Here is a 12,809-nt window from a genome sequence, read left to right on the forward strand (position 1 = left end):
GTCATTATTTCATTATGCATTTATTAATATAAAAAAATATATAAAAATATTGAAACCGAAACCAACCTCAGGAAGCACTAGTCGCTCAGCACTACCCCCGGTCTCCCCTGCCTTTTGATAAAGTGTCCTCCTCCCCCGCAGTCCCCCCTTGCCTCGTCTCCTCTCTCTCTCTCTCTATCTCTCTATCTCTCTATCTGTAATTGCTAGTCAAATCCCTCTCCATCTGAAGCCTCCAGACTTGTGAGTCCCCATTGTAACATGCTGTTTACACATGAACTGACCGTCACGCCTGCTGTCACTACATTTAAAAGCTGTGTTGCCCTTCAGGGCCACCGTAGTTGTCAACCCTTACTGTCTCTCTGGACTCCTTATTGATGTTTGACTTGACTCTGTCACACTTTTTCGTTTAACTCCTTCAGTGTATTCTCTCTGGGGTTTTCAATCATGACTACATGTTTGACTTGTGAAATGATGGCTCTGAGCTCTCCAGCAGCCCTTAAACATGTGATGGCCATGTTGTATGTTCTGCAACATATTAATCTGTCCTTAGAAAGTAAATATTCTGATGATGAATCAGGTACAGATGGATGTCTGACTTAATATATTGATGTGATAATACTGTCCCAAATGGTGCCCTATTCCTTATATAGTGCACTAATTTAGACCAGAGCCCTATTCCCTATATAACGCACTACTATAGACCAGAGTCCTATTCCCTATATAGTGCACTAATATAGACCAGAGCCCTATTCCCTATATAGTGCACTACTTTAGACCAGAGCCTTATTCCCTATATAGTGCATTACTTTAAAAATAGCATATTTCCCTATATAGTGCACTACTTTAGACAAGGGCCCTATAAATGTAGGAAATAGTTTCCATTTGGGCCGCATTCCCTGTATCACTATTTATCTTCTCTGTCCTCTATTCTCTTCTGTAATGTTTACTGTTTCCTTTCTGTTCCCACCTGTTATTGGTTGTTTCCTTTCTGTTCCCATCAGTTATTGGTTGTTTTCTTTCTGTTCCCACCTGTTATTGGTTGTTTCCTTTCTGTTCCCACCTGTTATTGGTTGTTTTCTTTCTGTTCCCACCTGTTATTGGTTGTTTCCTTTCTGTTCCCACCTGTTATTGGTTGTTTCCTTTCTGTTCCCATCAGTTATTGGTTGTTTCCTTTCTGTTCCCATCAGTTATTGGTTGTTTCCTTTCTGTTCCCATCAGTTATTGGTTGTTTCCTTTCTGTTCCCATCAGTTATTGGTTGTTTCCTTTCTGTTCCCACCAGTTATTGGTTGTTTCCTTTCTGTTCCCATCAGTTATTGGTTGTTTCCTTTCTGTTCCCACCAGTTATTGGTTGTTTCCTTTCTGTTCCCACCAGTTATTGGTTGTTTCCTTTCTGTTCCCACCTGTTATTGGTTGTTTCCTTTCTGTTCCCACCTGTTATTGGTTGTTTCCTTTCTGTTCCCACCAGTTGTTGGTTGTGTGTTATGGATGTGTGTAAGCGTTTATTTGTCTCCATAAACAATAGGTTGTATCTGCAGATCAGTTTGGGAGCAGGGTTATATCAGGGTTCTGCCTCTAAGCCTGTTGGGTTAGCCAGACAGCCAGCAAACCCACAACACACAGCTGTCAATACATCCTGATACACACACACACACTGTCTGGCTGGGGAATGTCTGGGAAGGTCGGCCAAACACTCTAGTACAGACAGTGGAGAAAATATGTGGGTTTGATGTAGTCGAGTAGTGGGAATGACATTTAGTTTCATATATATCTGAATGTATATGTATATTAATACAACAAAAAATATGTTTTAAGTGAAAAATGTGCTTTTGTCTGAAGCCACTGTAGCTTTATTGAGCTACTGTACTTCAACAACAGATGTACTCACATTGGATGGGTTAATTAGGATTCAAACCTTCTCTGAAACAGCCTAATGTAATATTTTTGATGTAAGACCCACATGCAATCTGTCATTTGGGAAGCTGTTCAATGTTGCTAGGACATTCAACAGCGAATGGGACCTAGGAACGAACAATACTTTTCAACATCAGCAGCTTGATCTACTGCTAGAGTAAGGTAGCTTTATTGATCTACTGCTAGAGTAAGGTAGCTGTATTGATCTACTGCTAGAGTAAGGTAGCTGTATTGATCTACTGCTAGAGTAAGGTAGCTGTATTGATCTACTGCTAGAGTAAGGTAGCTGTATTGATCTACTGCTAGAGTAAGGTAGCTGTATTGATCTACTGCTAGAGTAAGGTAGCTGTATTGATCTACTGCTAGAGTAAGGTAGCTGTATTGAGCTACTGCTAGAGTAAGGTAGCTTTATTGAGCTACTGCTAGAGTAAGGTAGCTTTATTGAGCTACTGCTAGAGTAAGGTAGCTTTATTGAGCTACTGCTAGAGTAAGGTAGCTTTATTGAGCTACTGCTAGAGTAAGGTAGCTTTATTGAGCTACTGCTAGAGTAAGGTAGCTTTATTGAGCTACTGCTAGAGTAAGGTAGCTTTATTGAGCTACTGCTAGAGTAAGGTAGCTTTATTGAGCTACTGCTAGAGTAAGGTAGCTTTATTGAGCTACTGCTAGAGTAAGGTAGCTTTATTGAGCTACTGCTAGAGTAAGGTAGCTTTATTGAGCTACTGCTAGAGTAAGGTAGCTGTATTGAGCTACTGCTAGAGTAAGGTAGCTGTATTGAGCTACTGCTAGAGTAAGGTAGCTGTATTGAGCTACTGCTAGAGTAAGGTAGCTGTATTGAGCTACTGCTAGAGTAAGGTAGCTGTATTGAGCTACTGCTAGAGTAAGGTAGCTGTATTGAGCTACTGCTAGAGTAAGGTAGCTTTATTGAGCTACTGCTAGAGTAAGGTAGCTTTATTGAGCTACTGCTAGAGAGTACTGTAGCTTTATTGATCTACTGCTAGAGTAAGGTAGCTTTATTGAGCTACTGCTAGAGTAAGGTAGCTTTATTGAGCTACTGCTAGAGTAAGGTAGCTGTATTGAGCTACTGCTAGAGTAAGGTAGCTGTATTGAGCTACTGCTAGAGTAAGGTAGCTTTATTGAGCTACTGCTAGAGTAAGGTAGCTTTATTGAGCTACTGCTAGAGTAAGGACAACAAAGGCAAGGTATTGGAGTGGCCATCACAAAGCCCTGACCTCAATCCTATAGAAAATGTGTGAGCAGAACTGAAAAAGCATGTGCGAGCAAGGAGGCCTACAAACCTGACTCACTTACATCCAGCTCTGTCAGCAGGAATGGTCCAATATTCACCCAACTTATTGTGGGAAGCTTGTGTAAGGCTACCTGAAACATTTGACCCAAGTTAAACAATTTAAAGACAATGCTACCAAATACTAATTGAGTGTATGTAAACTTCTGACTGACTGGGAATGTGATGAAAGAATTAAAAGCTGAAATAAATCATTCTCTCTACTTTTATTCTGATATTTCACATTCTTAAAATAAAGTGGTGATCCTAACTGACCTAAAACAGGGAATTTTTACTATGATTACATTTCAGGGATGTTGAAAAATTATGTTGAAATGTATTTGGCTAAGGAGTATGTAAACTTCTGACTTCAACTGTATATACCCGTTGGTTATTAAAGGGGCAATATGTGGTTCAAACAACAACCAAGCCTACCACCCAGCCATTATTTTTGTAAAAACTTTGCAGAATTGGGGGGGGGGTGGAGAAATGTAACCACTTTCAAATTCATCGATAGAGCTATGGATTCAAAATGTCCATCTTAACCATATTCAGAGGCTAAACAGTGTTCCTTTAAAATTACATTGTTTATGAACAATTTAGTAGAACAGTCACGACTTCTGCCGAAGTCGGTTCCTCTCCTTGTTCGTGCGGTGTTCGGCGGTCGACGTCACTGGACTTCTAGCCATCGCCGATCCATTTTTCATTTTCCATTTTGTTTTGTCTTGTTTCCCCCACACACCTGGTTTTCATTCCCTCATTACGTGTTGTATATTTAACCCTCTGTTCCCCCCATGTCTTTGTGTGGTATTGTTTGTTGTAAGTGCTTGTGCACGTGTTGACTGGTGCGCGATGGGTTTTGTACACATGTCTTGTTATTTTTATGCCGTTGGTTTTGCTATTGAACTGCTTCAGCTATTTCCTAGTTCTGCTCTCCTGCGTCTGACTTCCCTGCCACTGGTTACGCACCCCTTACAAGAACAAGCAAATATTTTGGGTTCTGATGGGGTACAACAATTGGACTAAGCTCATACTATAACTTATGTCTCAAGAGCATAGCATTTCTATCTTACCCTATCATAACTGTCTTACCCTATCATATCTATCTGTTGTGTCTTTGGCATCATTAAAGGTGAATACTGTTATTTTATCAAATCAATTCTCGGTAATTATTATTATGTGATTAAACTAATCATGTAAATGTAATTAACTAGGAAGTCAAGGAACCATGGAAAAACTTCAGATTACAAAGTTATACATTTCCGAATATAACTCTTCAGATATTTTAATATTTGATCAATTAGTCTTCTGTTAATGAATTATTCTTTACCTCATGTCAGTCTCATCTGAACATCGTAAATTGTTGGTTATCTGCACGAACCCAGCCTTCACTATAAATCATCCTTACACCAATTGGCTAAATCATTTATTTACTAACTAACTAAATAATCACAGAAATGCATAAACAAACAAACAGTAGATATTGGTTACTAACAATGATAGGGAAGATTCCCTAGTAAGCTAAACCGATATGACGGCTTGGTGGACAAAGGGAAGGGGGTGGGGACTGAGAAAGAGCGGGAAAGACTAAATGGATTCATTACACAGTTTATAATTATATACTTTGAAATGCTAATCCTTCACACCTGAATGGCCACTCATTTGAGAATAATTGCATGTACATATTTACGGTGTATGTCATTGTTGTCTTCTCTGTTGGAATCCGGTCCGTCTGCTGAAGAGTTCATCCGAGTCCCTCTCTCTCTTTCTGTTTCCCTGAAGATCAGAGCATTTCTTGGTTAGGATGGATACTTCAGAGTACCATTCAGAAATGTTCTCATAGAATAGATATTTCGGCGGTTGTCGGTTTTCGCATCCCAGGTTTACATAATTTCTAGCTGCAGAATAGTAATTAGTATCTAAGATTTGCTCTTATTCTTGTAGGGATCGATAGTCTCAGAGTTGAACCATTTCCAGCCGTGTAGCCAATGCTTCAAGTGGTATGGTTTTCTAGTCTTGGTACTCAAACCTGAGCCAGCTCAGCTAACACCGAGGTATGCGTTGGTCTTAACTATTTGCAATCACAGCTCACGCTGTCGGTTTGCTTAGTCTGAAGAGGATTTTCTTAGGAGGGGGTTTTATTCGTAGTAGTAGAAAAGGGCGGTTCCGTAACACCAGATCATGTCTGTGCTCACGGGGGCGTGGCCGCTGACTAGTTCAACTTTACAGAGAATACAATTCTCTCATAATTAAAGGTTAACATCACATTACATAATTTCACAAATGGTTTCATCTTTACTCATTCATTTTATACAATAATTAGATGCGAACACCATAATTGAGAAATGTATACATTCAGAGATATAGTTGTGTGTGTTTCCTGTCCTTCGTGAGGTCACCAAATGAAACTCACTCAACATAACTGTCCCTTAAGTGTCCACGGACCCTTCCCACATTCTCACAAGTGGACATATAGTTTCATTTTCCCATTTTGGGGATTTAGGAGTTCGGCCAAGTGAAATCCTTTGTTCACGCTGTGGTCTCTCTCGCTCTGCATGAAAAGGGGAAGTGAGTCTCCGCCAGGAATTTACAACCTGAGATAACATAACCTGGGTTTAGGAGAGAGTGAGAGAGGGGGAAGCCCCGATATACAGCCAGAAAGGGCCACGTCATATCTGTCGTACCCTATCATAACTGTCGTACCCTATCATAACTGTCTTACCCTATCATATCTATCTTATCCTATCATTACTGTCTTGCCCAATCATTACTGTCTTACCCTATCATATCTATCTTACCTGATCCTATCTATCTTACCCTATCATGACTGTCTATCTTACCCTGTGGCTCAGTTGGTAGAGCATGGTGTTTGCAACGCCAGCATGGTATGGGCAACGCAAGGGTTGTGGGTTCAATTCAATTCCCACGGAGGGCCAGTACAATTATTATTTTTTTATAATAAAAAAAATGCATGAAATGAAATGTATGCATTCACTACTGTAAGTCGCTCTGGATAAGAGCATCTGCTAAATGACTAAAATGTAAAATCATGACTGTCTTACCCTATCATATCCATCTTACCCTATCATGACTGTCTTACCCTATCAGGGTACCCTACCACGATGAGGATGACCAGATGGAGATGGAATCAACAGACTCGACACAAGATCCAGCGTGATCTGATACAGGTCACTCCTGGAGAGTAACCATCTTCTATATTTTAACTCCAACCCTAATCTAGTCCACCTGATTCTAATAACTAGCTGTAGTTGATAAGCTACAGAGCCCACCAACTCTTTTCTCTTGTAACCTCTCTCCCTCTACTTTAAGCGGTCTATGTTGATTGAACTGAGATGGATGTAAATACAGACAGCTTGTTACTACCACCATTTAACAACGTGTGATTCACCATTACCATTTAAAAGGAAGTGAAGCATCTTGTTTTCATATTCTTGTTTGTTTGTGCTAAGGCGCTCCAGTAGGTTCATATGAATAGTGCTGATGATTGTATTACAATCCTGTTGGTAAGGTTACTTGAGTGAAAAAATAAAGGATTTATATGTTTTGGTAATGTAATACTTTCTGTAACTGGTAACATCATCTTCTGCTGCTTGCATTTCAATAACTAAGTTGTAGATTATTAAAAAAATTGCCAGAAAGTGAGGAAGAATCTGGCTAAGATGCTGCAACATCAGTCAACAGCCAGCTTAGTGCAGAACAACATTGCCTGGACACTTTTATTTATATATATATATATATATATATATATATATATCAATTTCAATAAAATATATATATACAATTTCAATAAAATATATATATATATATATATATATATATATATATATATATATTTTATTGAAATTGTATATATATATATATATAACAATTTCAATAAAATATATATATACAATTTCAATAAAATATATATATATATATATATATATTTATTGAATTTATATATATATATATATATATATATATATATATATATATATATATATATTTTATTGAAATTATGTATGTATGTGATTTTGTGATGAGACTAATAATAACATCATTTTAAATATGGCCAAAGAGTAGCTAATACCGATGATCAAGGTAAGAATAGACATACAGTGGGGCAAAAAAGTATTTAGTCAGCCACCAATTGTGCAAGTTCTCCCACTTAAAAAGATGAGAGGCCTGTACTTTTCATCATAGGTACAGTTCAACTATGACAGACAAAATGAGAGAAAAAAAATCCAGAAAATCACATTGTAGGATTTTTAATGAATTTATTTGCAAATTATGGTGGAAAATAAGTATTTGGTCAATAACAAAGTTTATCTCAATACTTTGTTATATACCCTTTGTTAGCAATGACACAGGTCAAACGTTTTCTGTAAGGTTTTCACACACTGTTGCTGGTATTTTGGCCCTTTCCTCCATGCAGATCTCCTCTAGAGCAGTGATGTTTTGGGGCTGTCACTGGGCAACACGGACTTTCAACTCCCTCCAAAGATTTTCTATGGGGTTGAGATCTGGAGACTGGCTAGGCCACTCCAGGACCTTGAAATGCTTCTTACGAAGCCACTCCTTCGTTGCCCGGGCGGTTTGTTTGGGATCATTCAAATTTCAAATCAAATGTATTTTTATATAGCCCTTCGTACATCAGCTGATATTCTCAAAGTGCTGTACAGAAACCCAGCCTAAAACCCCAAACAGCAAGCAAAGCATGTGAAAGAAGCACGGTGGCTAGGAAAAACTCCCTAGGAAAAACTCCCTAGAAAGGCCAAAAACCTAGGAAGAAACCTAGAGAGGAACCAGGCTATGAGGGGTGGCCAGTCCTCTTCTGGCTGTGCAGGGTGGATATTATAACAGAACATGGTCAAAATGTTAAAATGTTAAAATGTTCATAAATGACCAGCATGGTCAAATAATAATCATAGTAGTTGTCGAGGGTGCAACAAGCACGTCCGGTGAACAGGTCAGGGTTCCATAGCCGCAGGCAGAACAGTTGAAACTGGAGCAGCAGCACGGCCAGGTGGACTGGGGACAGCAAGGAGTCATCATACCAGGTAGTCCTGAGGCATGGTCCTAGGGCTCAGGTCCTCCGAGAGAAAGACAGAAAGAGAGAAAGAGAGAATTAGAGAGAGCATATTTAAATACACACAGGACACCGGATAAGACAAGAGAAATACTCCAGATGTAACAGACTGACCCTAGCCCCCCGACACATAAACTACTGCATCATTGTCATGCTGAAAGACCCAGCCACGTTTCATCTCCAATGCCCTTGCTGATGGAAGGAGGTTTTCACTCAAAATATCATGATACATGGCCCCATTCATTCTTTCCTTTACATGGATCAGTCGTCCTGGTCCCTTTGCAGAAAAACAGCCCCAAAGCATGATGTTTCCACCCCCATGCTTCACAGTAGGTATGGTGTTCTTTGGATGCAACTCAGCATTCTTTGTCCTCCAAACACGACGAGTTGAGTTTTTACCAAAAAGTAATATTTTGGTTTCATCTGACCATATGACATTCTCCCAATCCTCTTCTGGATCATCCAAATGCTCTCTAGCAAACTTCAGACGGGCCTGGACATGTACTGGCTTAAGCAGGGGGACACGTCTGGCACTGCAGGATTTGAGTCCCTGGCGGCGTAGTGTGTTACTGATGGTAGGCTTTGTTACTTTGGTCCCAGCTCTCTGCAGGTCATTCACTAGGTCCCCCCGTGTGGTTCTGGGATTTTTGCTTACCGTTCTTGTGATCATTTTAACCCCACGGGGTGAGATCTTGCGTGGAGCCCCAGATCGAGGGAGATTATCAGTGGTCTTGTATGTCTTCCATTTCCTAATAATTGCTCCCACAGTTGATTTCTTCAAACCAAGCTGCTTACCTATTGCAGATTCAGTCTTCCCAGCCTGTGCAGGTCTACAATTTTGTTTCTGGTGTCCTTTGACAGCTCTTTGGTCTTGGCCATAGTGGAGTTTGGAGTGGGACTGTTTGAGGTTGTGGACAGGTGTCTTTTATACTGATAACAAGTTCAAACAGGAGCCATTAATACAGGTAACGAGTGGAGGACAGAGGAGCCTCTTAAAGAAGAAGTTACAGGTCTGTGAGAGCCAGAAATCTTGCTTGTTTGTAGGTGACCAAATACTTAATTTGCAAATAAATTCATTAAAAATCCTACAATGTGATTTTCTGGATTTCTTTTCCTCATTTTGTCTGTCATAGTTGACATGTACCTATGATGAAAATTACAGGCCTCATCTTTTTAAGTGGGAGAACTTGCACAATTGGTGGCTGACTAAATACTTTTTTGCCCCACTGTAGATATAATATTCTACTTCTGTTTGATGAAACTCTCACGGTATTATGCTATTGTAAGTCATTTTTAGAGCATTGGTTTGAATAGCCAACGTAGCTAACTAGCTACGTTCGAGAGATCGGGATTGTTGGCAACAAAATTAACATTTGTAGCCGATCTGAGCGAATGCCTGTTAGATAGTTCATCTGCCTTGAATCACGTTTTGAATATGGCTGAGATAATTCATCGAAATAAGTATGTTGAGTGTCAATGTTGTCACAAAGAGTTAGCCAGCTAGCCAATTTGTGCCATAGCTGGGCTGTTCTTACGAGAGATGAGCCCAGGGACAAGGCTAGCAAATAACGTTGCAAAGTCAACTAATGAAACTATTACAATTTCAATAATGTATACTATCTGGCTTGAATTCAGTTTTTGAATATGGCTTAGATTTGGCTGAGAACCAATATATATTAACTGTCAATGTTGTTGGGATATGACGTTAGCTAGCTAGCTAAAAACGTATGTAGCTAGCTGGCTACTGTAGCTAAGAGATGAGAGAGTGGCTAGGTTTCAGTTTAAGAGATGAGAGAGTGGCTAGGTTTCAGTTTAAGAGATGAGAGAGTGGCTAGGTTTCAGTTTAAGAGATGAGAGAGCGGCTAGGTTTCAGTTTAAGAGATGAGAGAGCGGCTAGGTTTAAGAGATGAGAGAGCGGCTAGGTTTAAGAGATGAGAGAGCGGCTAGGTTTAAGAGATGAGAGAGCGGCTAGGTTTCGGTTTAAGAGATGAGAGAGCGGCTAGGTTTCGGTTTAAGAGATGAGAGAGCGGCTAGGTTTCAGTTTAAGAGATGAGAGAGCGGCTCGGGAACCTAGAAGAGAGAGATCTACAAATGAGGACATGCTGCATTTCTCACTTTGAATGAGACTGTATGATCTCTAATCCTAATTCATCTTTTTCTGTTTTTCCTTTAAACAAAAATGTAATATTAACCTGTAATTAGTTAGCTTTCCTTCATGATTTGGTGTAAAATATAGCAGAGAAATTTTTTTTTTTTTTTAAATGATACTTTTCCGAATATTCAAAAGGAAGGCACTTCTGATATGTAATCTTTCTCTGTCATCAGAATGACACTGTTAACAACTTGGTGGAATATCTTATATGTATTTCTTAGAGAATCCCTACGGGAGAATGCAACATTTCTCTCCATCCTTCCAGCAAGAAAACGGTGAGCCAAATGTCGTTCCGTAATAGGCAGTATTGACAGAGAAATAACGAGGGAGAAAAAAAACTCACTTTTACATGCAGTTGCTGGCTCCAAATCTACAGTTACATCTATAATATGTGTGTGTGTGTGTCCATGTGAATGCTCGCATTTGTGTGTGTGTGTATGTGTGTGTGTGAGAGAGAGAGACCGTGCAGAGCCATTTCTCTTGGCTCCCAGTCACCAATCCTTTCTTTGATTCACTGCCCTTCTCTCTCTGACGGGGAGAGAGGACATATAACATACAGGAGACCTGCAGGAGACAAGAGAGGGTGAAGGGGGGAGGAGAGAGAGGGAAGGGAAGGGAGGAGAGGAGACAAGAGAAGGCAAAGGGAGGAGAGGGGGATGGGAGGAAAGGAGAGGAGAGGAGAGAGGGGGAAGGGAGGACGAAAGAGGAGACTAGATAGGGAGGAGGAGATGAGAAAAGATGAGAGAGAGCAAGGAGAGGGGGAAGGGAGGAGAGGAGACGAGAGAGGGCAAAGGGAAGAGGAGAGAGGGGGAATTGAGGAGAGGAGCAGAGGGCGAAGAGAGGAGAGGGAGGAGAGAGGGGAAATTGAGGAGAGGAGCAGAAGGGGGGGAAAGGGAGGAGAGGAGAAGAGACATAATGTCCAACGTGATCTATTGATTCTGTGGTGATGACCTGTTAGATATACTCTGCTAAATGAAATTTATCTCCATTGTGTCTAGGTTGTAGGCTGGGATTAAATCCAATCACTGGTTATAGGCATTGCAGTTTTTGTTGAAGATAAATTCAGATTAAGCCAACATATGCAGTTTTAACTGTAAATGAAACCTCTGTGAATGCGGGAACCAAAATGCCTATAATAACATGCTTTTATGTACACTGTGCACTTTAATCTGATTAGGGTTGCACAATTTCAGTAACTTTCGCAATATTCCCCAGTTTTCCTTGAAGTCTTGGTTGAAGGATTTCTAGAATTGAGGATATACGCAGGAAAACTCTAATCTTCCAACCAGGAAAATCTGGGAATTTAAGGAAAGTTGCCGGAATCTTGCAACCCTATAGCCAGTTGTAGCCAGCTTTCAAGTGTTGATGAATCACTGAAAATAAACATGGTATGTTGATAAACCACTGGTAATAAACCACTGGTAATAAACCACTGGTAATAAACCACTGGTAATAAACCACTGGTAATAAACCACTGGTAAATACAACCATCTCTGCACCACTCCACCAATCAGGCCTTTATGGTGGAGTGGCCAGACAGAAGCCACTCCTCAGTAAAAGGCACTCGACAACAAGCTTGGAGTTGACACCTAAGATTCTCTGGTCTGATGAAACCAAGATGTAACTCTTTGGCCTGAATGCCAAGCGTCACGTCTGGGGTAAACCTGGCACCATACCTACGATGAAGCATGTTGGTGGCAGCATCATGCTGTGGGGATGTTTTTCATCTGCAGGGACTGGGAGACTAGTCAGGATCGAGGGAAAGATGAACCGAGCAAAGTATAGAGAGATCCTTGATGAAAACCTACTCCAGAGCGCTCAGGACCTCAGACTGGGGCAAAGGTTCACCTTCGAACATGACCACGACCCTAAGCACAGGAGCAGTGGTGGAAAAAGTACCCAATTGTCATACTTGAGTAAAAGTAGAGATACCTTAATAGAAAATGACTTAAGCAAAAGTGAAAGTGACCCAGTAAAATACTACTTGAGTAAAAGTCTAAAAGTATTTGGTTTTAAATACAACATTTGTCTGATCTACATCTAGGAAAATGTCCCTCTTGATTTATTTAGATAGCTGTAATGTAAATATCAAATGTAAATGTGAAAATAAAAATAATTTTACATTCCTTATGTGAAGCAAACCAGACGGCACGATTTTCTTGTTGTTTTCATTTACGGATAGCCGGGGGCACACTCCAACACTCAGACATAATTTACGGATAGCCGGGGGCACACTCCAACACTCAGACATCCTTTACGGATAGCCGGGGGCACACTCCAACACTCAGACATCATTTACGGATAGCCGGGGCACACTCCAACACTCAGACATCATTTACGGATAGCCGGGGGCACACTCCAACACTCAGACATC

The sequence above is a fragment of the Salmo salar genome, chromosome ssa15 (assembly GCF_905237065.1).
Source record: "Salmo salar chromosome ssa15, Ssal_v3.1, whole genome shotgun sequence".
Classification (NCBI taxonomy): Eukaryota; Metazoa; Chordata; class Actinopteri; order Salmoniformes; family Salmonidae; genus Salmo; species Salmo salar.